This window comes from Onychomys torridus, chromosome 2 (assembly GCF_903995425.1).
Source record: "Onychomys torridus chromosome 2, mOncTor1.1, whole genome shotgun sequence".
In the NCBI taxonomy this organism is placed as follows: Eukaryota; Metazoa; Chordata; class Mammalia; order Rodentia; family Cricetidae; genus Onychomys; species Onychomys torridus.
This window is the reverse complement of record NC_050444.1, coordinates 72,559,927-72,587,871: the sequence shown is the minus strand read 5'-3', so window position 1 is coordinate 72,587,871 and position 27,945 is coordinate 72,559,927.

Here is a 27,945-nt window from a genome sequence, read left to right as displayed (position 1 = left end):
GAGGCTCATCTATAGAGATCTCCTACTAAGATGAGCTAACCTCTCTCTCTGTTCTGTGACTAATAAACATGCTGAGGTGCTGGGTTGCAGAGATAACTGACTCCTGGTGATTCCTGCTTCACTGCATATATATCTGAGTGCCTGTCCTTTCTTTATCAGCTCTCAGTCAGGTTCCAGGGTTTATGAGATGATACTACAGAAACAGAAGCTTTTGTATCAACTTATAATAAATGTCTTCCTGATATGCTTTTTTTTTGAAGCAGAGTAAGATTAATACATAGATGTTGTCAGTACATAAGCCAAAAGGCGAATTGTAATTGCTATGTAAGTATAGGGCAGTGTAAAGAGAACATATACAGTACAATAAAACTATAATAGCCCAATTAAATAATTATTGTTGGTAATAAAATGTTATTAAAAGTAATATTTGTAAGTGCTCTATGAATTGGTAACTATTATTGGTAGCTGATAAAGACACTGATGGTGCTAAGAGTTAGAATGAGGGATGAAGGAGAATTGCAGAAACACCAAGAAAAAGCTAAGATCTGTTTGTTTCCACATAACTGTATTTTTCATACTAATTTGTATTTCTAGCTGCTTAACTACTTTGTTTAGCTACATAAAGAGTGTATGGCTGCAGGGGCAATAAAGACCCTCTCCTTACAGGTGGGCATGTGATATTGGAGAGATTTGGAGGAAGTAGAGACAAATTAAGAAGGAGTTTTTCTGTAGCTGTGAAATGAAGAAGGGCCCATGGTCTCTATGCTTTAATTAGATATTAACATTGCATTGTTAATTCAAATTAAAGAGAGGTATAGCCAATGTAGGGTTCAGGATGTCACCAAGGGAAGTTAACTGTCACAAGGCTTCACAAAGCACCATGCTGAGTTGAGGGTATGGCCATCACTGTTCAAGTTTTAGAAACCTGTACATATATTTTTTTTCTTTTGGTACAAAAGAATCATAGTAACTAACTTTACCAAAATGAAGTATGATATAAAAATTACACATATATCATAAAAATATTATATATTAATTTAAAGAGAAAGTGAATTTTAACTATAAATTTCACTTTTTTAAAGTTTTAGGACATTCTTCCATTAATTTGCGTACAAAGAGATTTTCTTTTGGCATTTTCACAGTGCTCAACCCTCTCCGCAATCCAGTCTTCCTCCCCATCTCTGCCCCATGCTCTGCTTGCTCCACGCTTCCCTGGAGTCCCACCTCTCACCTTTGTCAGGTGTTCTGGCCCTCCACCCACCTTCCCTAAAGCCTCTTTCCCTCATCTCAAGAGACCTGTTCTAGTTCCATGACATCTGTGTACACCAAAGCTTATATAACCCCATATGTAATGACTAAAACCATGACCTTCCTACCTATTAGAGAGAACACATAGCAATGGACAGGGACGAGTAGCTATCTCTGTTGTAGGAGACAGAGTCTTTGGGTACAGCCGCATCATACAGTAGTTCGATTTTTATTTTGGTGTATAGAATGTGTGCTGCTTATACAAACAGGCAAATCAAAACCCTGAAGGATGCTTGATGGGGAAGAAACAATGACCTCGACCTGCTTCTCCCATTAGCCATCATTTCCACTTCTTGAATAAGCTCTTGATCTCTACCACTTTCCTTCTTAGTCTATTTTTAGAGTGAAGCAAGAGTGATCTTATTTATAACAGGAGAAGCTGTATAGTGTTGCTCCCACATAAAACTGTAATAACTTGCCACTGAGGGCAGAAAAACTAACCCTTTGTGCTGCCTAAAAAGAATTTTCTGCATATTATAACCTACACTTATCCAGAGAGAATATTTTATCTGGGATAACTGAGTTTTACATCCACACTACTATTGAAATTCCTGGTGAAAAATATTTTTATTGTGAGTCTGCAAGTGACCAGATGACATTCTCTCTGCATCACAGAAAATATTTTGTATTTCTTTTTAACAATGCAGTTTTATTTTCTAGCAGAACTACCTGTTTGTAAAACCATTTATCTCCAAATAGGCGTTGGCACTGTCTATTAATGACAGATCAGCTGATGGGGATTTGGATGAGTCAGAGGACCTTAGTGTACATGTTTACCCACTTGATGTATAGTAAACTCTAAATATCAATACTCTTCAATGTGAAGTAAGATCACAACACATTTCCTATTTCATGGATTTCAATTTTAGATAAAGTAGGATCAGAAAGTAAAAATATCAGACCCAAGATGCACATAGAACATTATTTTTAAAATGAGGCAATACCAAATGAATGTGGTAAGTAATGATCTGGGAACCTTAGACTCCATGGCTGCAAAAAGGCTAAAACCAAAAACCAAAACCAAACCACCACCAAGAGAAAGCAGCAGCAGCAGCAGCAGCACCATCACCACCCTACCACTACTACCCCATCACCTCCATCACCATTACCCACCCCCACTACCCCACCCCCCCACTACCTCACCCCCACCACTACCCCACCCCCACCACTGTCACCCATCACCACCACATCATCATCACCACTACCACCATCAACACCACCTCTGCCACCACCATACTATTCCCCCCTCCTCCTCCTCCACCACTACCACTACCACCACCACCAAACCACCACCACCACCAGCAGTACAACCACCATCACCACCAAGACAGGAAGCACTTAGTTAACATTTGGGAAGTTATCCAAGGCTTAAAATGGGCTTTTATAATTTATATGTGAAATATAGCAAGGGGCCTGGGTTCTATTTATCTAAATATTGATATGTTAGATTTATGGGGAAGGCTCTGGCTATTTGTTGCCTGATCGGATCTCAGATGTCTGGGTTCTCATGTTTTATAGTGACATTAAGCTAGTTTGGATCAGTATACAAGCTTTTAAGAAACTTTTAAATTTGAGACCTCTAAAGAATTCTTGAGCTTGATGCCTATGTACCAATTGCTGGCTATTAAATTATTAGCTAGCTGCTTCACCAGAGAAACTGAGCATTCCTAGAAGTGCTTGGGAATATTTCTACAGCTGTAATTAACTCAAAAGCATCTCTTTTTATGAAGATACACCAAAAATTATACCAGTCCTGCTACGAAATACGAAGGTGCCTTTCCTAATGAACTAAAGCATTCAGAACAGATCATTTCAGGTTTTTTTGAAACTCGGTTTGGGGAAAGTAAGAGGAGCCAGAAGCCAATGTGATGATTGCTTCATGGAAAATGAAGGATGACAGTGTGTATTGACCATGAAAACATTATTGAACAGTTCTTCTCTCTAGCCTTGATTTACAGAAAATCTATCTGCAATGATTTTATTTTATCTCCTCAAGCAATTAGGCGACAAACACTGGTATGAAGGGTGTGAGAAAGATCCATGCCTATGTAAGTCTAGTCCATGAGAAGATTTACCTCGGTGGTCACATTTGGAAATTTATGTAATTATACAACCCAATAAAAATAGAAATAACAAATGCTGATAGTACTCACGTATTTTAATTTTAACTTTTTAGATGGGATCATTTTTTCCTCTTTTTATTTGTTCTTTGTGTCTTTCACATCATGTATCTCCATCTCATTCATTTCTTCATTCCCTTCATCTTCACCCTCTGCCCCTCAAAATAAAATAAAATTTAAGAGAAAAAAGAAAAAAAAAAGACAAAAGGAAACAAAATCAATCTCATCTTGGAAGCTGCAGTGTGACACAGTGAGTCACACAGTAAACCCTTTTATCCATATATCTTTACTTGTGAGTGTTCATTGCAAAGAGTCATTGGTCTGGTTCTAGGCCTCTGGTTTCTGCTACACTATTTGATGCTGGGCCCTCACTGGAACTCCTCTTGGTTATTCTGCTGTTGCCCTGTGTTGTGGAAACCCTGCAGCTTTGGGTCTGCAGGACGGGTCCTTTCACCTGCTCCAGCAGATCTCAAATGGGTGGGCCAACATATAACCCTGGTTCTGGGCCTGGATATTTATAACGTTGGTCAGCCTGCTAGCTCTCCCTTGTTCCCACCACCAGGGTGAGCTCTCCTGCATTTTTGTGGTATACCTTGCAGCTTTGAGCAAGGGAAGGGGCCAGTTCTCCTGCCTGTTCTCAGGGTCAGATCCCTCATGCCTACACCTTCAGGGTCAGCTCTACTGTGTTTCCCAGGCATGCGTTACTCTCCCAGGTGCAGCAGCTGGTGAGGGGAAGGGCCAGCTCCTCCAGTCTTATGAGGTCAGGGCCAGCTCTTCCACACACCTCAGGAGTTGATGGGAAGGCGGGGAGGGCATCTTTCTGCTGCCCATGCTGCTATATGACAGATGAGTAATAGGGACAGCCCTCCCATGCTCACAACTTTGGGGCTGCCTCACCCACACCTCTGCCAACAGGCTTGGCTCTATTGTGCTGCCCTGGTGAGGTGCAAAGCCTGCTCTCTGAAGTGTTGCGGCTAATATCGGGCAGGGGCAGCTCTCCCATCTGTCTCAGAGGTTGATGCGTAAAGTGGGGGAAGGGTATCTCTCACCCACTGATGCAGCTACATGACAGATGAGTAATGGGGACAGCTCTTCCATTCTAATAACATAGGGGCTGGCTCACCCACACTTCCACCCATGGGGTTGGCTCTATTGTGCTTCCCAGAGAAGGTGCAGGGCCTGCCCTTCCGAGTATTGCAGCTGGTGGGGGAACAGATGCAGTTCTACTACCCTTAGGATCTCAAGGCCATCTTTCCCCCACCTAGATGGAACAATTTTTAATAATTCTGGAGTAAGAAGTATAAATGGAGCCAAAAGAACACAAATCTTATTCTTTTCTTTGTGTTTATTACCTCTACATTGTTAGTTAGTAAATTATTTCTTAACACACACACACACACACACACACACACACACACACACACACACACGACCACACGAGTGCACCCTTAATTAATATACTGGATCTTGAAATTTACTTCTTCTTTTCATAGCGACAAGCTTACAATGCAGATACTAACAATATTCATACTTTGTAGATGAGGAAACTGAGTTTGTAGCTGTCATATATCTTCTCTGAGAGCATGCACCAACAAACTGAATGGACAGAATTTCAAATTAGGACTGTCTGTTATTAAAAACCTGAGATTCTAATCCCATGTATTACATACTAGAAATCTTAACATAAGAGTAAATGGAACTATTTCTAGGATAATGACAGACATAGAAACACTCACATAAAACGTCACAGCTACAATCTTCATATGAATATTCAGTTGCGTAAGAAAGCAATGGTTTCTGTTTGGTTTAAGTAACAAAAATTTTAAACACTTATCTAGCCTTGCCATTGGGAAATTTGTTTTGGTTCACTGTTTGGGCTCAAGCACTCTGGTGTTACAGTATGATGTATGGCTCCTATGCTGTTCCATTGGATTGGGACACTCACTTTAGGTTTTTGACCTCATCCCTAATGGTTATTACTGAGAAGCCTCATCTTATTTTCAGCAACATTGCTTCAGATCCATTAGATCTAATAGATTTGAGGGACAGAAATCTGTCTGTTCTGGGTAGATTCTACATCCTTTATTCATTCATTTCACTTGTACTAAATACCCTTGAAGTATGAAATACCTTCCTAGATGTTGAGGAAAAAATGCAGTCACTAAATACATTTTCTGCTCTCTCCTAGAGTCTAGTCCATCTTGGTGTACATTGAAGTGATGTAACAAGTCATTATACAGAAATATGTTTTCCTCTTTTAAAATATTTTTAAAATTTTTATATGTAAATGATTATTAACTTTGTCCCTTGATATTCAAGAGGATTGGATCTAGATTACACATAGACGTGTGTAATAGAAGTGTACATAGAAGTGTACATAGAAGTGATGGATGATACTCAAGATATCAAATGGCATCATATTTGAGTTTAACATCTGTTCAGCCTCACATCCTCTGTAATGCTTTAACCATTAGATTATTACACTACCTATGACACATGACCACTATGCAAATAGTTATATTATGTATGGAATAATTACATGAAAAAGTCTGTTCATGTTTGGCACACAGTTTTAACCCATAGTTTTGATCTGAGGTCACTCAGTATACAGATGTACAATGCCTGGATGTGGAAGACTGACTATGTTTAGTTTCATAGCCTGCACATCTCTCAAATGACTCTGAGCTTACAGCTCTGTTCTTCTTTTAAAGCTGCAATTTTAAAATAACCCAAGTACCTTTTTCTGCATATGTTGGAAATTGAAAGAGCATGTATGAATTCCCCTTACCCATTAAGCTGCAATAATCCCTTCAGAGACTTCATAGGTACACCAGAACATTAATATTTCCTAGAGGGAGCAATATTTCTTGATATCTCATTCTCCCCCACTGTGAATATATGGAGACCTATAAATGTCTCCTTTAGTAACTCCCAACTTGAAAACAATTGTCTAGGTGTTTTTTTTTTTTAATTTTAAATTCCTATCTTTTGCCCCAAATAAGAAGGATGTGATCATGCCTTTGATCTCATATCTAAGTCACTACTTAGTTCATTAAATTATTAGTTAACTAAGCACAATGATGGCTTTGAAGATGAAAAGATGCTATTTCTCCTCAGCTCAAATTACTCTATGGGGTTAGAAGCAAACAAGCTCAGGTGTTCTGGTGACAGAGAAACAAAGGCAGTTACAGCTCTCAGAATATCACACTAAAGGCTACAAAAGAATGCATTATCAATAGAAGTCTTTCAGTGGTCAGTGAATTAGTAAGTGGGTGTCTCTTTTTTTCTTTTTCTTTTTGTTTTTGTTGGTATATTTTCCCCCCAACATAATATTTGTATTATTTGGGACTTTCATACAATTACCTGATTACAATTGACCCATCCCTCCAGGGTCTATCCTCCACTCTTGTTCCCACCCCAAAAGGAAAATAGAAGGGATTGGCCACTGGGAGTTTGACCATGCTCTAATAAGTATATGGACAACAAAATTGGATTAGTTATCTTTAAAATATGTTATCAGTTTAGTCTTGATTGCATTTTAAAGTTTTTTGTATCAATAAAGAAAAGGAAACTAATCCTATTTTGCAAAAATGTTTCAAAACCTTTTAATATTTGTATAGTGGCTGGTGTTTTCAATTTAGTGAAAAAGTCATTCAATTCAATACTTAACTTCTAGATTTATTGAGACGGTACTTAATATTAGAAAAAACTGTTTTGGTTCATTACATTTTTTTAAGAGGGTCTAAACTTTAATCAGTGAGAACTCACTCAGGCTTCTAGCTGCAGAAGCAGGCTATTTTTAAGTAATGTGACAACTTGAAAATTTTAAATCTCTTCTTCACAGTTTTTCATGAGTGCCTGTGAAGTTTTGCATTTTTCTAATGAGATAGTGCTTATAAATAGACGTTCATAAGCTCTATAAGATATGTCTCAGAAATAAATTCGTGAGTCCATGTTTGGTTCCTATTTAGTATTTTAGAGAATGTTTTGAAAAGTAGCCTCCAAGTTTATTTTTTTAAGAGTTTTGGGATTGGTTAATTTTCTGTACTATTTTGTAATCATTCTTAAGTCAGTATCTTGAGCAAAGAAATGATGAAAAAGTTTAATATTGTTATGCCCAAATCACCCCCAAAGAGACCACCAAACACCAAGGGTTGGGGATTTATCTCAGTGGCCGAGTGCTCGCACAAGGCCCTGGGTTGGATCCTCAGCTAAAAACAAAAACAAAAACAAAAACAAAACTAGAATGCAACAGTAAAGTTTATTGTAAGCATGCAGCACAAGCTGGCAGGGAACTTGTCCCAACCACTCACTAGTTGTAGCTAGTGTGGGTACAATTCTAATTGGCTAAATCTTCCCAGGCCTCCATGTTATTTTATTTTAGTTTGTCCATTTGCTCTGTTAGAACTTTTATACCCTGTCTCTGCAGTTGAGACATCCTGTGGTTAATCAGTCACCACCAAAAGGCCTGGCTTTTGTCTGGCATTTGGGGCACTCTTTTGTTAATTAGTTGCTACTAGGTGGCTCTTCCTGACTTTGTACTTTTAAGTTCCTGGGGCTGGCACCATCATTTCTGGGAGCTTGAAACTGGCCTGGGTCTATCTATATTAAGATATCTTGGAGTTGGGGATTTAGCTCAGTGGTAGAGCGCTTGCCTAGCAAGCGCAAGGCCCTGGTTTGGTCCTCAGCTCTGGCAAACAAACAAACAAACAAACAAACAAAAAAACTTTGTCTAAGCCTCCTTCTTCGTCTTAGAGAATAGAGTGAGGGTGTCACAATATCATGCTAATGTGGTTTATATCAGTAGTTCTCAACTTTCCTAATGCTGTGACCCTTTATAATACAGTTCTTCATGTTGTGGTCATCCTCAACCATAAAATTATTTCCATTGCTACTTCACAACTGATTTTGCTACTGTGATGAATTTTAATGTAAATATTTTTGGAGATAGAGGTTGCCAAAGGGGCCACAATCCACAAGTTGAGAATCACTAGTTTAAATATAATGTAGTATTACATGATTGACAAGGGACTCTTTAATGGTTCTATGAATGATCAAGAAAAGGAAGAGAAAATACAGAGTCAGAAATAATGTCCAAATTGGCATTGTATAGATAAGCCTGGCAAAGCTGAGCCCAGACAATAATGGCATAATCAAAACACAACACTACGAAGCAACTAGCATTGAACAGAACAGCAAACAGTTAAAAGTATTTAAAAACAGCTATCCTCATGTTGATGAGAGTAGAATAAAAATTCTTTTACTGAAATTGAAATTAACATAGCCCTTCTGGAAAAGAGGGGCAAATGTGTCAACAAAACTATATTGTCATTCATAGTTTTTGATTCACCCGTACTGCTTTTGAAGGACATCCAGATGAAAAATAAGTCAGGGTGTTTGAGTCTAGAGTCTATCTATAGCCATCATTAGAATTTGAGGATATAAATGCTCATTTGTGCCCATATTAGAGCCAGGAAAGTAAAAATCCATTGGAGTTAAGTACTTTCCCAGAAGTCCCCAAGTATGGGTGTCATGCCTATACCTGATCTCTTGGATTGCAACAGTATACATATGGCTTAACTTGAAAAGTAGAAAATTTTGGCTGAATGATAGATTTATGTTAGGCTCTGGATCTACAAAGGCAATAAAACCTAATATTTACTGAGCATATCTGTGCACAAACTTTTTCATACGTGGATTATGTGATCTGATATAAACAACCCTTTGGTGTCCCATGATTTTCAACAAGGAGACAGATAAATTCTCTAAATGTCAGCAGTCTAAACAATTGTTTTCCTGAGTTGCAGTTCTTATCCCCTCCATTTGATTCTCCATGTGTGAGATCTAGTCCTCAAAAAGCTCACAGAGCATTTGCAAGGAGGCAGTGTTGTTATGGTTCAGAACATGTGACTAACATACCATAGGAACATGGAGGGGTGGGGGGGACACCATCATTAATGCATTCTCCTAGTGCTGACAGGGTCTATAAGAGGGTTCTCAATAATATCTCCATCTCTAAGGTTTATTTCTTTTGGAGTTTTCAGCTCTGGATAATCACAGGAACAGGGGAGAAGATTCAGTTGATAAAGTGTGAAGGGTCCAGGAATATAGAAAAATAAAATTATAAGCTTAAGAGATGAAAACTGACAGTCATCAGCTTTAAAGGTTAATTGCTAACAATGGCTCTCTGCTTTACAGCCAGCTCCTCTGTCAACAGCTAGGGGTTAACTTTTAACACTCTTGCCCCTTATAGCCAACAACTGCGTGGACCAAAATTAACTACATGACTCCTAGAATGCACTCTGTGCCTAATGCCTTCCCCCTTACTATAAAAAGGGACTCATAACCCCCCCTCCCCCATCCAACTGTCACAGACTTAAAATCCAACTCTGGCTGTGGTCTCAGCTAGCTGATAAGCTTTTGTGCCCCACGGTGATTTTGTTTTATGTTATTTTTCTTATTTTTTTTTCTGGAATAAAATTTGCTTCTGGTTTAATAGACTTTGATGGTCTCTCCCCCATTATTGTGAGACCCTGGAACCAACAAGTGCTTATGGTGTAAGGATGATGGTGTGAGTTTGATACTTAGAACTCATGTCAAAAGTTTATATGGTACTGTGCTTATATCCCCAGCACTGGGAAGGCAGAAACAAGCAGATCTATGGGGTTTGCTGGTCAGGCTAATAGAAATACCAAGCTCTAGATTCAGTGAGAGACTGTATCTCACCAAAACAAAGTGGAGAGAAACTAAAGGTGACACCCAAGGCTGACCTGATCTCTGGCCTCCACATACATGCTCATACATGTGCATGTTTCCTAAACAAAAATGCATGCATGACATATTTTAATATTAAATATGGCATGTTTTAATGTCTGTGAAGACTTTGGAGTTTGTTGCATATATATTTATTTGTTGATTTGCTGAAAACTCTATGTGTTTTGGGCTTCCCTTATTGAATAAATCAAAACAATATTCTTAGAAAAATATTGCATGAAATAATGCATTAAAATGCCAATAAGGCATGATTGTACTCTCAATGATAAAATATTTTGTCTTTCTTATCTCTCTAAAGTTATGCTTTATAACTGAAAAATGTGTAATAGTATATTATCAAATATGTAAACATGTGAATATTAATGGGAAACAACTAACAACATCCCATGGGCTAGTGCATAGCCTTGCAATATTTTATACACAAGTTTGTATTAAGGGCAGAGGCCACCAGGTGTACTTTCAGAAGTTTCTCTAAATTCTTGCACTGGGGAAATGTAGGAACTGCCCTATAGGTCTTTCTTTCTTTCTTTTCTTTCTTTTTTTTTTTCCGAGACAGGGTTTCTCTATGTAGCTTTACACCTTTCCTGGATCTTGCTCGGTAGACCAGGCTGACCTCCAACTCACAGAGATCCGCCTGCCTCTGCCTCAAGTGCTGGGATTAAAGGCATGCGCTACCACGCCCTGGCTTCTATAGGTCTTTCTTAACAACACACTCAGTCAGAATTTAAGAGGGCTGTGGCCAGAGTGGCCCTACAATCAAAACTGAAGCATTTACTTGTCACACCAAATAAGAAAATATACACAATTGCCTTTGAAGCACATGCCATTGTGATATAGACACGAGATGTATTTAGTAAGGCTGAAAAGTATGAAAAGGAACCTCATTATCAGAAAATCATTGAAGAAATGCCATTCTGAGCATTCCCACTCTTGTCATGGGTCACAGTGTAAGTACTGAGAGCTTGTAGTTAGATGCCCCTTCGAAAGCAAAGTTTGAATAATTTCCAGTCTCACATCCAAAGAGCAAACATCATATGAACAATTCCTCATGCTAAGTGCTTAACAACATTACTCCTTTGACCCTCAAAAGGATTTTTGTTGTCTTCACTGACATGGGAGTGGAAGTTAAGAAAGGAGCATAACTTGATGAGGGGTCGGAGTCTTGTGAATTATAAAGCCAAGAATTAAACTGAAGCAGAAAATGAAGTAATTTATTTACTAGATGGCCCTTTGCATTTCAGAGATAAAAAATAGGCATTTAGAATTTGATAATTATTTCTCCCATGTCTTCTTTCACTACCTTCTACTGTTATCCACCATGTCCCTAAGAGTCCTTCTGATGACTTATACAATGCATTTTAAATTTGATTATCAATACATTTTATAGTCATCCTCTAAATACTATGAGACAATTGGGAAGAATTCAATACACCAAGTAGCACAGGGGAAAAAAAGAATCAAGATCCTCTGGTGTCGATAAAATGGCTAAAACCCACAGTTACTATATCCGTTTATCCTTACTCTCATATCATGCTACAAACAGCTCCATATGATTTTGCAGATTATTTTTCCCAAATACTCACCAATCCAGGTGTGGCTACTGTAATTCAGAAGAAAGTAGTCTTGTTCTGTCTCTATTGTGTCTCTTTCTTTGTTAGAAGATCAACTTTGAGAATGAACTGGTTGTTCCCAGCTGTGCACCTTTAGTGCTACATTATCGACCTACCAGACATGATAGGCCCCCCGGTGCAACGGTGTTAAGATTGTTTTGGGGGTAATCAACTGCTTTCTGATTGAATTTGAGACATATCCCACTGAAAGAGAATATGTGCCTGGTACAATAATCCTGGCCAAAACCTATGACTGGCAGGTCAGGCCTTCATGGGGAATATCCTTAAGAGTGCTTTGTTAAACAAATGTGAAGTTAAACTGCTTTTAAATATGTATGTAAACATCCAAGAGCTAGCATAACTCTCACCTGGCTTAGAGAGACTTGTTTTTTGCAGTGGGTAATTACTATCAAAACAGTCATAACTCATCAAAATTCTGAGAACAAGTGACTACTAAATGGGCAGCCCTAAATGAAGCAGCTATGCCATCCTCTCTATGGCCCAAGGTACATAAAAGAAAACTTGTCAGAAGCAAAGGACAGAGATGAATGATATCATCTGGGTATAATACAGCTTTTGCACTCATGAACACACAGCATCTGGGGTCACTTGCGTTTAAAAATCCATGAGAGTGAGAGGAGGGTTAGAAGAAGGAGGAGGTGGAGGGGGGGAGGAGGAAGAAGAGGAAGAAGAAGGTCAATAAAAGTGGGAAGGGTAATGAGGAGTTGAATATGATCATAGTATATTATATGCATGTATTAAATTGTTAAAAATTCAAGGCTAGTAATTAAAACCATTCTCATTATCAAAAAGAGAAATGACTGTTGAAAAATTTAAGGAGGAGAATATAGAAAGAAATCAAGAGAAGATTTGTAGAACTATACTACCTCAGGAAATTGAACAGAAGTTGCCTTCAGGGCTGGTAAAACCTAATCTCACAGCTCTGCAGTTTGATTGGCTTTAGGTTTCTGTGATGGTCTTCATCTGCTGCCTTATCTGTGAGTATGAGGGCAAATATTTTTAGATTGTTGTTAGGGATTATGCTGGTCTAATAAATTAGAGGTGTGGAGTCCAGTCCCCACGGATATATCTACAAAACACTCTGGCACTTAAGACTCAGGTATCATTGCAGAAGAGGGGGCAGGAAGATTGTAAGCGCCAGAGGAACAGTAAGTTTGCTGTAACATTGTGTCTCCAAGTAACATCAGAAGCTACAGCCATAAAGTCTCAGCAACATAACTGCCCAAATGTGAACAATAATGACACCAACAAACATGCCAAGCTGGATGGGGAAAAGCCAGGAAACCTGATCCCTACATAAAGAACTGTAGGCAGCAGAGGAAAGCTGAGAGTGGCAATGTGGTTTTCCCAAGAGAAGAGTATACCAATTGATTGTCCAGTGCCAAATGGTCAGAACTGAGACATGCATAGATGTAACATTATATAAATGGAACATGTTAGGTTTAGGAATATATAGGTATATAAATATATGCATGCAATAATTATTCATGAAAAAAGAGGTCATAAATTTGGAGAGTGGAAGCAGTATATGGGAGGGTTTGTGCCGGTGTTTACCCACCAACCCTACATCTCCCCAGAGTTTTCTTGAATGCAAGCAGTGGGAAATATTAGATAGAAGGATTTGGATTGTGGAGATAAACAGAAAATACAGGATAGCCTTGAGAGGGCCTGGAACCTATTCCAATGGGCCCTGACTATCTCTGCCCCAGGGTATTAATGGAGATTCCAAGGGGTGGGGCAAAATACCTCCCCCCAGCACAGCCAAGTGCAAACCATCTCAGACACCTGCACTCAGGCCCGTGGTCCTAATCATCCTCTATGCGGACCTGCTGGGTAAAGCCACAAGGAACCTGAAAACAGACTCCCATAAGTTTGGAGTGAGAAAAATCGAAGGGAGAAATTTTGTAATTGTATTCTAATCTCAAAAAAAAAAAAAAAAAAAACCCAAAAACCCTCAACCTATATTTTTGTGGTTGTACAGATGCAGGAAGTGGTAAGCTCTGAACAGTCAAGAACTTTGGAGTCTGCTTTATGTGAAGTGGATATTTTATTCACATGAGGTAGTGGCATTTACTTTACAGGACAATCATGAGAAGCAGATACAAATAGAGTTTCACCTCTATGAACCATTCAGACTTTTGGATGAATGTGGTAGAGTTCACCACTCTATATAGCTGAGGTTCTTGGATAGATGCAGGTAGAGTTCACCACTCTATATAGCTGAGGTTCTTGGATAGATGCAGGTAGAGTTCACCACTCTATATAGCTGAGGTTCTTGGATAGATGCAGGTAGAGTTCACCACTCTATATAGCTGAGGTTCTACAGGTAGAGTTCAGCCTCTGCTCCATCAGGCTCTTCAGTGAATGCAGGTTTTAGAGTTTACTTCCCTTATAGCTGAAGCTCTTGGATGGAAGCATGTAGATTTCCCTACTCAGGACTATTCAGTATCTTGGTTTTTCTGATAAACCTTTTCAGAAAAATTAAATCTCTTATAAAACCTATTTTTAAGACTTACACATTCTCTATCCTATCAAGTGTGTTTCCCATACATTCTGTTATTGAGAAGTCTTATTTCTGTAGAGTGATTAAGCCATAATAAACACTATTGGAGGTGAGGTGGGTGGGGAAAGTGCTAATTCTAAGGGAATTTGGCCACAAGGGGGAAGTAGAGGCACTTTATCAAGAAACATCAGTGGTTCCTTGTCTAATTTCTTCTTTCGTTCCCGCCTGCACTTTTGCAATTTTTATTCAGAATTTCAAACCAGTCTTTCAGGTTTCCTGATTCTAAATATACCCACATAGGCCCTATACATGGAAATTTTATTGAAGTTAATGACCTTTAGTAACAGACTGATGTCTTCAGGGTGAGGAAAGTGGAGCTTTGCTCACAGTAAGAGTTTCAGATCTCAGGTCTGCTCTTCAGGATTCTAAAGCAATAGTGACTCACCCCTGCAGTGTCTGAAGGTATTTACCACTGAGAAGGACTTATTAGTGGTTACAGGAAGATGTCTGGATATAAGAGTTAGCACAGCACCTATCAACTGAAGAGTTTCATTCGGGTCTTGCTTTCTCAGGGAATTACTTACCTAGATGATACGTATTACTTACCTTAAATGTTGTAAGCTTATAGGATCCCTCCCATTTTGTTATGCTCATCATCACTCCAATCATAGGCAGGGCTCTTCTAGAACACACCTCTTTTTGATTAGGATTGCTTTCACCTTGAAGCTATTCAGTGTGTGTGTATGTGTGTGTGTGTGTGTGTGTGTGTGTGTGTGTGTGTGTTCACTTATGTGCAGGTATACAAGGGTGCATGAGCAAATAGAGGACAGGTCAACTTCTGGTGGTGTTGCTGCTCATGAGTTTTTCACCTTGTTTTTTATTCCTTGAGAAAGGGTCTCAGTGGGAACTGGGGCTCCCTGATTTGGCTAGGTGTGGAGGCCACAAGTCTCTAGAATCCAACTGTCTCTGCCACTCAAGTGCTGGGACTGCAGGTACATACTACCATGCTTAGCTTTGTATGTAGTTGCTGGAGATTGAACTCAGGTCCTTATGCTTGCACAGCAGGCACCTTCTTTCGACCCTGGGCTATACAGTTGTGGTTGATTATTTTAAGGATACTTATTATTTAGTAAATATACAAGGGCTGAGGAGATAACTCAGCAGGCAAAGAAAGTGACTGTTGCATAAACACCAAGACCTGAATTTGAATACCCAGAACCCACATATAACTGGATGTAGTAGCATAGCCACATAGTCCCAGTGCTGCTATGGCAAGATGGGAAATGGAAGCAGGAGAGCCTCCAGAAGCACATGGGCCAGCTACCTTGGTGTACACAGAGGAAGAGCAACAAAAGAGTCTGTCTCCAACAAGATGGAAGGTGAGAATCAGCACCCTAGATTCCACTCCTATCTCCACATACATGTCATTGTATGTACATAGTGCAATTCACAAAACATGCTTACACACACACACACACACACACACACACACACACACACACAAACACACATGCACACACAGAGAAACAAAAGTACATAATTTGTACTATGCATATTATACCTTCTGTACCTTCTAGGATTTGATGATTGCACCAGATGAGACAAGAATCCTAGTATATTAGTAATACATTGATCTGAGTGGGTTTACTGACAGTCAAAAAGCTTTTGCTTCTCACTTACAAGTCAGAGGCTTACAAAAAAATGTAAGACTGTATGGATTAGGATCCTACTCAGAGATAAAAAAAACCTCACAACAACCTATATACAAAGGTGCAGGGGAGAAGGATAAAGTGAAATGAACAGATGATAGGAGAGCAAAGCGTGGCCTCTATCACTGAGTCAAGTGAGAGCTGCAGCTCATGGAGCGCCCCCTGCAGGGCATCTGTGGTAGGAAGCTTTTACTGAGCCTGGAAAGTAGAAGTCAATGCAATCAATATTTTAGTTTCCTATTTCCCTTACAGCCTCCTTCTGATGTAATTGTTGTCAGAACCAAATGGAAGTCACAGGGACAGGGTGTATGGCATTCATCCATCTCTTTTAAGGTTACACTCCCTGTTTATGTGAAAGCAGTTAATTTAGCAACTACAAATCCTTTTTCTTTAAGATAAAAAGATTATCAAATCTACTTTTTTTTATTAAGAAATTTTTTCATTCATTTTACATACCAATCAAAGATACCCCTCTTCCTTTCTCCCATCCCCCAGCATCTCCCAAACCCACCCCCACTCCCCCCTGCACAAGAAGGCAAGGCCTCCCATGGGGAGGCACAGCCAGTAGAGGCAAATCCAAGCCCTTCCCCCTGCCTCAAGGCTGCACAAGGTGACCCATCATAGGAAGTGTGTTCCAAGAAGCTCATGCACCAGGGATGAATTCTGATCCTACCACCAGCATGTGTCCCCCCCCCCCCCCCCCATGCAGGCTCCACAGACATTGATGCAAATTTCACGAGTTCCCTCTGGTTTGGTCATCCCTGAATGTTTCCCCATCATGATACTGATGCACTTGCTCATAGAATTTTCTCTTCTCTCTCTCTGACTGGGCTCCTGGAGCTCTGCCTAGTATATGGCTGTGGATCTCTGCATCTGCCTCCATCAATCACTCGAGAAAAGTTCTATGATGACAGTCAGGGTATTCACCAATCTGATCGCTGGGGCAAGCTAGTTCAATTCAGCCACCCTCTCCACTATTTCTAGTAGTCCAAGCTGGGGTCATCCTTGGGGATTCCTAGCAACTTCCCTAGCACTGGGTTTCTCTCTATCCCATGATATCATGGTATCTCTTTCATTGCTTTCCCACTCCATCCCTGTTCCAGCTCGACCATCTCATTCCTTTATGTTCTCATCCCCTATCCCCTGCCCTCCATTGCACACCCTTACCCCTAGTTCACTCATGAATCCTTTTCCAGGAAGTTCTCAATATTGACTGGTATTTCTGAGCTTATCTTGCATTCCAGATGTATTTCTAGCACTTGGGAAATATCTACACCTTTCAGGATTTCCTACCTTCTGGTGATTTTTTTTTTTAATTTTTAATTAATTATTTATTTATTTTTACAAAAAGAGCACTGTGTAACACTTGGATAAGCATACTCTTGATGAGGGACATTCTGAAAGATTTTCAAATGTAATAACGGCTAAGCTTGTATGTGGAAAATGGTAAAACAAAGTGGGGTAGTGCAAAAAGAGAAATGAGGATTTTAGGGAGGGCCTAACTATAGAAAGGAGGTTGGCCTTTTTGTAGAACTGTAGACATCACATTGTGGCAGTGTGTGGGACTGAGGTGACAATGGAGGGAGCAGAGGTGACAGTGCCCCAGCAAAGGTTCTCCTAGGTCACAGTAGGGAGCAAGGCCTTTGGGTAATTGGGAACTCAGATCTCACTCTGCTTCTGCACAACTCCTGTCATCCATGTGTGTGAGTTTCCTAAGACAGAAGGTTGCTGGAAAGAAAGCCCAAGTTTCTACAGCATACTCACCGTTCAGAGTTCTGTGATTGCTGTCTGCATGCTTCTATAAAATGTCACCAGGACTGAAACAGCCAACTTTAAAAATCATCCAAATGTGCTTTCTATGATTACTGGGGGTGTTTTTAACTCTCAGTCACTCAACTTTTGCCAAGGAGGCCTAATCAGCCTGAGGCCCTGCTTAAACCAGCGGGTGTCAGCACATGGCACATGCAGACCGAGTGTCCATTGCCTGTATCTTTCATTTTATAAATCCTTAGCCTCGGACTGAGTATCAGTCTGTCTACAGCTAATCTCAGGGTCTAACATAGACTAGTTTTCATTATATAAGCATCCCTTGTCGTTTCTCTGAAGCTCACTTTTCTCATCTCTGAAATCGTGAGAATTATAATTTCTCTTCTGAAATTTCACTAGAGGTTCTTTGAGGAAAAAATGAGACAAACAATTTAATAACAATCCGCCATGCTGCAGGGACTGGCATGGTATGTCTCTAGCAGGAAGGTTTTGAAAGCCTCCCTCTGGGCTGAAGTTCAGTGTCTTGAAAGGCATACAATTCAAGGTGTTAGTAACCCAGAAAAGGCAAGCAACTTAGCAGATGCACTTGTAGTATTGCTCAGTGATTCTACCCAGCGCCCCACCCTGTACACATTTTGTGACTTCTTGAGTTTCGATATTTGTTGTTGGAACTGATATGATACGATAGAATGTAAAATTGCATTAACCACTAGGATGAAACTGAGTTGTGGTGCTTCCATATCTTATAATAACTAATCTCATATAGCACCATCAACTCAGAAATAATTTGAGATATTTCTCTTAATTATGTCCTTCTTTCACTTACTGATTTATCAAAGTTTATTGGTAGTGTAGCTCTGCGTGACACCTTTTTCCTTCAGATTTTATGTATGTGTTGTTGTTTATGTATGCTATAGTTTTTGGTCATATAATTTATCATCCATATATCGATCTTTATCATCTATTATCTCTGTGTATGTTTTATAAGCTAACTTATAGTGGCAATTATCGACTTATTTTCTTGTCCCTGGAGGTACCTAGTCACAAATATTAGACAACTCTCTCACCTTAAACATTTGGGGGGAGTTTTACCCCAAATCAGGAAAAAAAATTCTCTCCTTTCTTCACCACAAATGAATCAAATTATTCTATCAGATAAAAGCTAGTAAAGGAAGATTATTATTAATTTGGAAATAAACATTAGTCAAATGAATTTATCATAAGCTGTAACCAGTGTGTCATGATCAGGCCTTCCATACAAGTAATGAAGACTTCTACAGATATATTTTTCCCTTCTTGGAGGTAATCTGCAAGAAAGTTAATTGCATCTTTCTCATGGAGGTAAAAAGAGTCAGGCCCCTGCTGGTCTTTACTAGCAATATTACAGGATATTTGTCAACCTTTCATGACCCAGGGCTATGCACCAGCTGCTTTGATCCCTCTTCCTTTTCTTTCTTAATTGCAAAAATATTCTGCCCAATTTAAATTGTTCAAATCACAACATAGCACCTTCTAGTTCCAGTTTCATGGTGTGGCTTAACAGCTGTGAAAGGACTGACATGTAGCAAATGGCCAAAATGTCACCAAGTCTGCCAGGGTCAACTGTCCAAGAATTCCATGACTCACCAGCGTAAGAGAGGAAAATAATAGGCTGATAATGAAAATGGAGATGGTTAATAGAAATGCTGTGTTTTCCCTGCTCAAAGAGGTATCACTTCAGTTTTGTTTAGACTGTTGAATATGCTTCATTGTGATATAGGTAAAAATGACAGACTCTCTTTGTAGTCATTGCCTGTCTTACACTGTGACCAAGTATTTGGAGTCAGCTTCAGAGAGGAAGTGTTTATTGGGTTCACAGTTGGGGAGGGGTACAAATCATCAGGGCAAGGGATGCTTGGAGGGCAGATGTTCAAGATGGCTGGCCGGTCACGTTGTCACACCCAAAATCATTAAGCAGAGAAGAATACAAGTGGACCAGGGCTATAAAACCTAATGACCTACCTCCATTGACTCATTTCCTCCAACAAGGCTCAAACTCCTAAAGGTTCTACAACCTTACAAAGCATTTCTACCAGCTGGGTACCAATTGTTTAAACTCATAAACCTATTAAAGACATTCACATCTGAACCATAGCACCCTCTATAACTCCAAATTATTAATATCTTTTTATGTACACCTAAATATCACCACTATGCTCTTCCTAATTATACTCCTCCTAGAATTGCCTTCCTATTTTAAAACAAGACCCACTTAGCTGTGGCTGGCTTTTTATCAAGTCTTTGTGTTGCTTGCTTTATTGTAACACTCTTTTTTTTTTTTTTTTTTGGTTTTTCGAGACAGGGTTTCTCTGTGTAGCTTTGCGCCTTTCCTGGAACTCACTTTGGAGACCAGGCTGGCTTTGAACTCACAAAGATCCGCCTGCATCTGCCTCCTGAGTGCTGGGATTAAAGGCATGTGCCACCAATGTCCGGCATGTAACACTTACTTTGAAATAGATTTTAGGAGTATTATATGAGTACAAAGAAACACAAACTCTGAGGTTTATGTTTAAATGTTAGGAAATGATTTGGGTTTATAAACATTTGTGCACTTGTGTTATGAATTTCATGTTCAAGGCACTTTTAAAATTTATTATTTACTGGTATATAAAACATAACAATTATATTACTAATGGGAACCATGGATGTTTTGATGCATTTGATCACTTGATATATATATTGTATAATATTCTCTCACATGTAACATTTCTTTACTACACATTTAATCTTTTACAAGTGTTTGCCTGCATGCATATGTATGTACTACTTGTGTGTCTGGTATCACTGGAGGTCAGAAGAGAGTGACAGCTCCCCCTGAAACTGATAGACTCCAGTTTGATCTACCATGTTGGGAATTGAACCCAAGTCCTCTGCAAGAGCAGTAAGTATGTCTAACCACTGGCCCATCTCTCCACCCTCTCAAAACATTCTTTGTGGCAAAAATCACTCACAATTTAAAGTATTTAGTACACTATTGTCTCTGTTCACTTTATTGTACAATAGTTCACCAATCCTTTTTGTTTGTACATTACTGTAAGTTAGCAGTCATTATTCTGGTGCTTATGTGGGGCTGCTTATAGGTAAGACTAACAACAAGATCAGCACACTGAGTAGAGCATAAAGCAGATGGGTCTCATCTGATCAGCTGAAAGCATGAACTCAATAGAAAGTCTGCCACCTGAGGACACAGAGACATTTTCCTTCAAGCATCAATATTAGCTTTATTCTGCCTTTGAACTTGATCTGAAACATTAGTTCTTTCTGGGTTTGCACCAGTGATCCTTTGAACTACACTCTCAATTCTTCTGATTCTGAGGCTTTTCAACTTAATGGTTCATCCTGCAGATATTCGGATTTGCTAGGCTCCATAATTGTGGGTTAATTCTTCATAACAAAGCTTCTGTGTTTCTGTATACATACACATATGTCTATGTATATAAACATATATGTGTATATTTGGAATACATATAATTTCTGTATGTCTATATATATATAAATGCATACATTAAACACACATACAAATACATATACAGTATACTGTTTCTGCATATATATATATATATATATACAGAATATATATATTCTGACTATATTCTGTGTTTTCAGGGGAATCTTTTTTAATGTACTTAATCTTCCAAGGATAATCATACAGCCAAATTATTATGATATACATCTTTAAACAGTTGCAAAATGTAATTGGGATTATCCCAGTATCTTATTAAATCAATCCTATGTTCAGAATGTCTTAAAATGTACCAGTTAGTGAAATCTCTAAGGCAACGTCTTCCCACAGCTCCCTTTTTATTTGAATAGATTTGGCCTTCTCTGTCGCACAGTGCTTTCCTAAATGCACTTCTAAATATGAAATCTTCTTTCAGAATGATGAGTTGCAGCTGATCTGGAAGGCAGCATCAAATCTTTTTCATTTGCTTCTTTGGTTGTTCTTTTTACTGTTTTGTCTCTTTGTCAAGACATTTCTCCCTTTAGCTCTAAAACTTCTGAAGATTTTCCTCAAACTTTGCATGATTAGCTTTTAAATGTGGTTTAAAGTGGAAGTTTCAAGGAGTAATTGTTCATCTTTTTGCTTCCATAAAACAGATTTTGAAATGTAGAGGAATTTGCATCCCCTCAATAATAAAGCCAGCACTTTAAATAAACATCTCAATACACACTGTGCTTTTTATACCCATGGCCGATACTTAGCACTGTCGCTAATTGTGAGGGAGCAGAGCTTTTGTCTTTGCTTTCCAGTTTTGTGTGCAGAGCCTCAGGCACTAGACCAAAGTGTCAAAGCTTCTCATCTGCTACAAAGAAAATGTTTCTCCTCTCTGAGCTCTCCTGATAAAATCAGGAGATTGGTTGCTGACTTTGTTTGCACAGGTATGTGGTAAAACCTTCTAAGAATACAAAATTTGTTTTTATTCCCAATTCTCTGTAAAATGTTCATCTCCCCAAATTACCACATGCCCATCTATGTCTTCCCTTCTGCACCAGCTCACGATTCCCCAGAGGGGGGTGTGCCCTGCTGAGAAGTCTAGCTTACTTCCCTGCTCCATCTGGTTTTCCCTGCAATGAGTTTTTCAAACTACAATCAAAGTGTCGTTTTTTTCCCCCTTTTCATACAACTCTTATGCCTCTGTATTTTAAAGTCTTCTGAATTCTGCTCCGCCCCCTGTAAGCGCAGTCTGCCACACACTGGTTCTTGACTGGTTCTACAGTCAGTAATTATCACCATTTACTTCCTCATTTCAGTCAGCAGTTTTCTCACACATCAAATTTCTCATGTTCCTTTCCTTTGGCTAGCCTGTGCTAGATCCCTTTCTTGTTTCTCAGTCCTCCTTCTTGGATACTTTCTTCTGACTTCCCAGCTTACCAAGCTCAACTCTGTCCTCTCTCTTTCCTTCAAATAGAGATAGATGCCTAAGCACAATCTTGATTTCCCTGTTACAGCACTTGCCATGTCATATGTCACATGTCACATGGATTCTCTCTCTCTCTCTGTATAAAATACATATTTACTGACTTTATAAAATTAATCACCCCTTCCTTTTTGTCTCTTCTGTCCACTGCTCCTGTCTTTAATGTAATATTTTGCATATGATTGGGATAAAATGCGTGTTTCACATAGTAGAGGACCTCCGGTCAAACTTCCACCAAGAGTCAACATTATGAGGGCGATATCCTGCCTTACCCAAGGCTTTAACTCTTACAATTTGTTTTCCATGCTATCATTTCCTCCATCTCTTCCCAGCCATCCAGGTGGGACCACATGACATGGAGTTCCTTGGAGCTTTACTACAGAACTCTGGGTGAGGCTGAGCATCAGGAGTGCAGTCTCTTGATACATGCATACTCTCCTCAAGAGTCTTGTGATTTTTCTCACACTTCACTTCCATGATCTTTCTTCACAGCTGTCTGTGGTCATCCAAAGGGCAGTGAGCTTTTCTGATTTCTGAAGCTTATCCTAGTTTAGCATATGTACAGCCAAAGAATTAAATATCAATTTTGTTTTACAGAGCCCTGAGTCTCAAAAAATCAGAATTATAGATTTTGAGTTTCTAAGCGCTAAATTGTTGTGGGGATAAACTAGAGTAGAAGCCAGAATTTCTGAATCAGATTAAAAGAAATTCTTTAGATTCTAGTTATTTAACAGTAATCTCACTCCCCATTTTAAAAGATGTAGTGGACCATCAATACCTTTTTAAGTAGGCCTATTATTCCACTTACTAGAAGGATCATTTAGCATGACAGAGAAGCTTAGGTACATCTGCCTCTAAACAAGAACCCATTAGAGACCTTTTCTGAGTTTGTTCTGTGGCCCTATCTCCTATGGTTGATAATTTTATGGTATCTATAAAAGTTTTTGTTAGCCGGGCAGTGGTGGCACACGCCTTTAATCCCAGCACTTGGGAGGCAGAGCCAGGTGGATCTCTGTGAGTTTGAGGCCAGCCTGTGTTACCAAGTGAGTTCCAGGAAAGGCACAAAGCTACACAGAGAAACCCTGTCTTGAAACACCAAAAAAAAAAAAAAAAGTTTTTGTTGAGGTTACAACACAAAAATAAATGCACACATATTATAAATAGACAATTTAATGAGTAGCCATAAATATATCTTTGTAACTTCTATGTAGGTCATGAAAAATGTTACCAGCTTTCTAAATACTCTTCCTATTACAGCCCCAAAACTTCTAGTTCTTCCTATTTATTTTTCAGGGCTTTCTCCAAAGCTGTAGAATTAGAAAAGCTATGTGAAGAATGTGCCATCATTCCCGAAAATAAGGCTCTTCCAATCTAGCAATGGAGGAGACCTTTTTCATGCTGGTGCATGACAGCACATTCAGGGGTTAGGAACATAGGTAGTTTATTCTGGAAACACAAGAGAGGGAAACTTACACCTTTGAGCTGAATTGGAATGAAAAAAAGGCATCACAGACAGAAAATGAGAGTGTTTGAAAATGTTTTCTTGACTTAGAAAAGGGAGAAAAGTAGTCAAAAGCAAGGTATCAGCAGTGCGACAGAAAGGAGAAAGGTTGGCTGCCTGAGAAAAGGCTGTCTGTCTAATGTAACATGAACATGGCAAAAGACTTCATCTTCAGATGTGTGAATGCCAGGGTCACTTATTAATCTGTTCACAGAATGCACTTTGAGTTCCAGATTTATTCTCTGCAGGGATCCAAGAATGCAGTCAGAGTGTGCTGGTTTTCACAGATCTTCACAATTAATTTTGGTGTGCAGACAGGATGGTAAATGACCAAAACAGAGGTAGTACACCTTAGATAATGTGATGAAGTACAGACATGTGTTGGAGCAGGGTAGGTCACAGAGGGTTGGGATGCTAAGCTGTGCATTTTGAGCCTATGCTCTTCTTTTAAAAAATTTTTTTAAAAATTTTTTTCTTTATTATTATGTGTTTTAAATTTTATACATCAGCCATGGGTTCCCCCTGTCCTCCCCCCTCCTGCACCCACCCCCACCTTCCCCTCAGCCCCTCCCCTCCATTCCCATGTCCTCCAGGATCAAGGCACCCCTGGGGATTCATTTAAACCTGGTGGATTCAGTACAGGCAGGTCCTGTCACCTCCTTCCAGGCTGAGCAAAGTGTCCCTGTGTAAGCCCAAGGTTTCAAACAGCCAGCTCATGCACTAAGGACAGATCCTGGTCCCACAGACTGGGTGCCTCCCAAACAGATCAAGCTATTCAATTGTCTCACTTATCCAGAGGGGCTGATCCAGCTGGGGGCTCCACAGCCTTTGGTTCATAATTCATGTGCTTTCATTCATTTGGCTATTTGTCCCTGTGCTTTTTGCAATCATGGATTCAACAATTCACACTCTTGCAGACCCTCCTCTATCTCGACAGTTGGACACCTGGAGCTCCACCTGGGGCCTGGCTGAGGATCTCTGTATCCACTTCCATCAATTATTGGATCAGAGTTCCAAGACGACTGCTAGGGTGTTTGACCATCTGATCACCAGCCTAGAGCAGATCAGGCTTTCTCTCGACCATTGCCAGCAGACTACAGAGGATATATCATTGTGGATTTCTGGGGACCTCTCCAGCACTCTGCCTATTCCTGTTCTCATGTGGTCTTCATTTATCATGGTCTGTTATTCCTCATTCTCCCTTTCTGTTCTTGATCCAGCTGGGATCTCCTGCTCCTCTAAGCTTTCTTTCCCTCAAATCTTGCCCTTCATTACTCCCACTGTTGTCCAGGTTGTTCATGTAGATCTCATCCATTTCTCTGTCATTGGGTGATCCCTGTGTCTTCCCTAGGGTCCCGTTTTCTAGGTAGCCTCCCTGGAGTTGTGTAGCAGTCTATCATCTTTGTTTTACATCTAGTATCCTCCTATGAGTGAGTACATACCATGTTTGTCCTTCTGAGTCTGGGTTACCTCACTCAGGATGATTTTTTCTAGATCCATCCATTTGCCTGCAAACCTCATGATGTCATTGTTTTTCTCTGCTGAGTAGTACTTCATTGTGTATATGTACCATATTTTCTTTATACATTCTTCAGTTGAAGGGCATCTAGGTTGTTTCCAGGTTCTGGCTATTACAAACAAAGCTGATATGAACATAGCTGAGCAAATGCCCTTGTGGTATGATTGACCATTCCTTGGGTATATGCCCAAGAGTGCTAGGCTATGCTCTTCTGTATTCCGTAGCTTGGAACTTTCTGAACTTCTGAATCAAAAGCCGGCTTTCTTGGCCCCGTTTCAAATATACAAGATAAAGGAGGGGCACTAGAAAATTTCCTTCCTTCTTTTCTTCATTTCTCCCCATCTTTCCCCTTTTTCCTTGTTTTGCATTTTGAAAGCCAGACTGCCTAGCTGCCTTTTCCTTCCTTCTTTCTTCCTTTCCTTTTCCTTCCTTCCTTCCTTCCTTCCTTCCTTCCTTCCTTCCTTCCTTCCTTCCTTCCTTCCTGACTTCCTGCCTGCCTTCCTTCCTTCCTGCCGGACTTCCTGCCTGCCTTCCTCCCACCGTTCCTCCCCTCCCCTTTCTTCCTCTTCTCCCTACTTCTCTATCTTCCACCTTATCTCCCTGTTTTTCTTTAGTCTTTATCCAAAGAATTCAGGTGGTTTTCATTACTACTCACATAGGGGATTATTATTATTTTATTTAGCTGTGATGTCCCCCAGTGAGAGTTTTAGCTCACTTCGGGGACATTTAAACTCTATTGTAGATTCTGATCTGCTTTATAGGTCATATGGTAGAAATTAGCTGGTTTAGAAGATGGAAAATACTTGAATGAAGGACAGGAGATGAATGCTTGTTCTATAATTTGGGAGCTACATGATTAGCAGAGACTTTGGTACATTTATTAATGCTTATGAGAGAGTATCCAATAGAATTGTTCTGAAATGTGTTATATGAAAAAAGAATCATTAGTTTGTTTATGAGAAGTGCACAGAAAGGACATTTTAAAAGGTAAAATAGGAATAAATCGATGAAAAATTAGGAGTTGGGATTCAGGAAGTGAGTTGAGCACTAACTGAAGGTTTCTGCTATGAATGGAGGGAACCCACACAGATGTCAGACACCTGTGTTAAGAAATGGGTCACGGATTTAAGGTCTAAATGGTAGACTGACAAAGACGATTTGAACTTCTGACAGATTCTTTCTCCTTTGTTTCACTTTCTATTTGTGCCCAGAACCATACTTTTCTCCTCATGACATCATTAATATATGAAAAGGAGAGACAGCTAGGCTATATGAAAGGATAGCAGCCTGAAGTTGTTACGCTATCTACTGAACGATCCTGATTGTGTGGTGCAACTTGGTACTTGAGTTTGGAATAGAAGGGTGAAACTATAATTGAATTTCATCTTCAAACAACCAGAGCAATAAAAAAAGAAATGAGTGGAATTTCATAGCAGTTCAATTTGAGAACCCTTGTAGCCGCTCAATTTGAGAACTCCACATAACAATTACCTGTGTATTAACAGATCATAGGTGAGTCTCGATTTTTCACCTCAGTGAACATTTTTTTTTCTAGCAATAAAACAAGCAGTACTTTCTTTCCTTATTATGGTAAAACTGCCACTGGGCTTCATTTAATAAGAATTAACTATGAATAACTCACACAGTCAAATTATCCACCATGACACGACTTGGTGTGAAAATCTAGGCAGCTGCAAGACTCCTTGAAGTTAAATCAAGCTGAGCTCAGTAGAAAAATCCTTAATTACCTCCTAGAACCCGTGGTCCTGTTTTCAGTTCTTTGTGTCATTGGGATCACAGTTTATTTGAGCAAACACTCTTGAAAGGCATTATTTGTAGGAATGGGCCCCAAATGGGGGCATGCTTTTTATATGTGGATTTGCTTCCAGCTTTCACTAGTAAATTCATCCTTTCAAACTGGCTCGAGAAATCACAGCTGGATTTAGGAGAAATCTACGTTTTATATTCAGAATGAAGCAGAATCATTGGACTCTGCCTCCCATAGAGAACAGACTTTCTTGCTTTTGTCATTTCTGACAGATGGTCATCATGTACTTAGAATAGCCCCATGATTAGGTTTCATTATCTCCCAAACCAGCCTATTGGTTCATGGTATAAAATTTTAGAAGCTGCACTCAAAAATCTGGGTGATTCA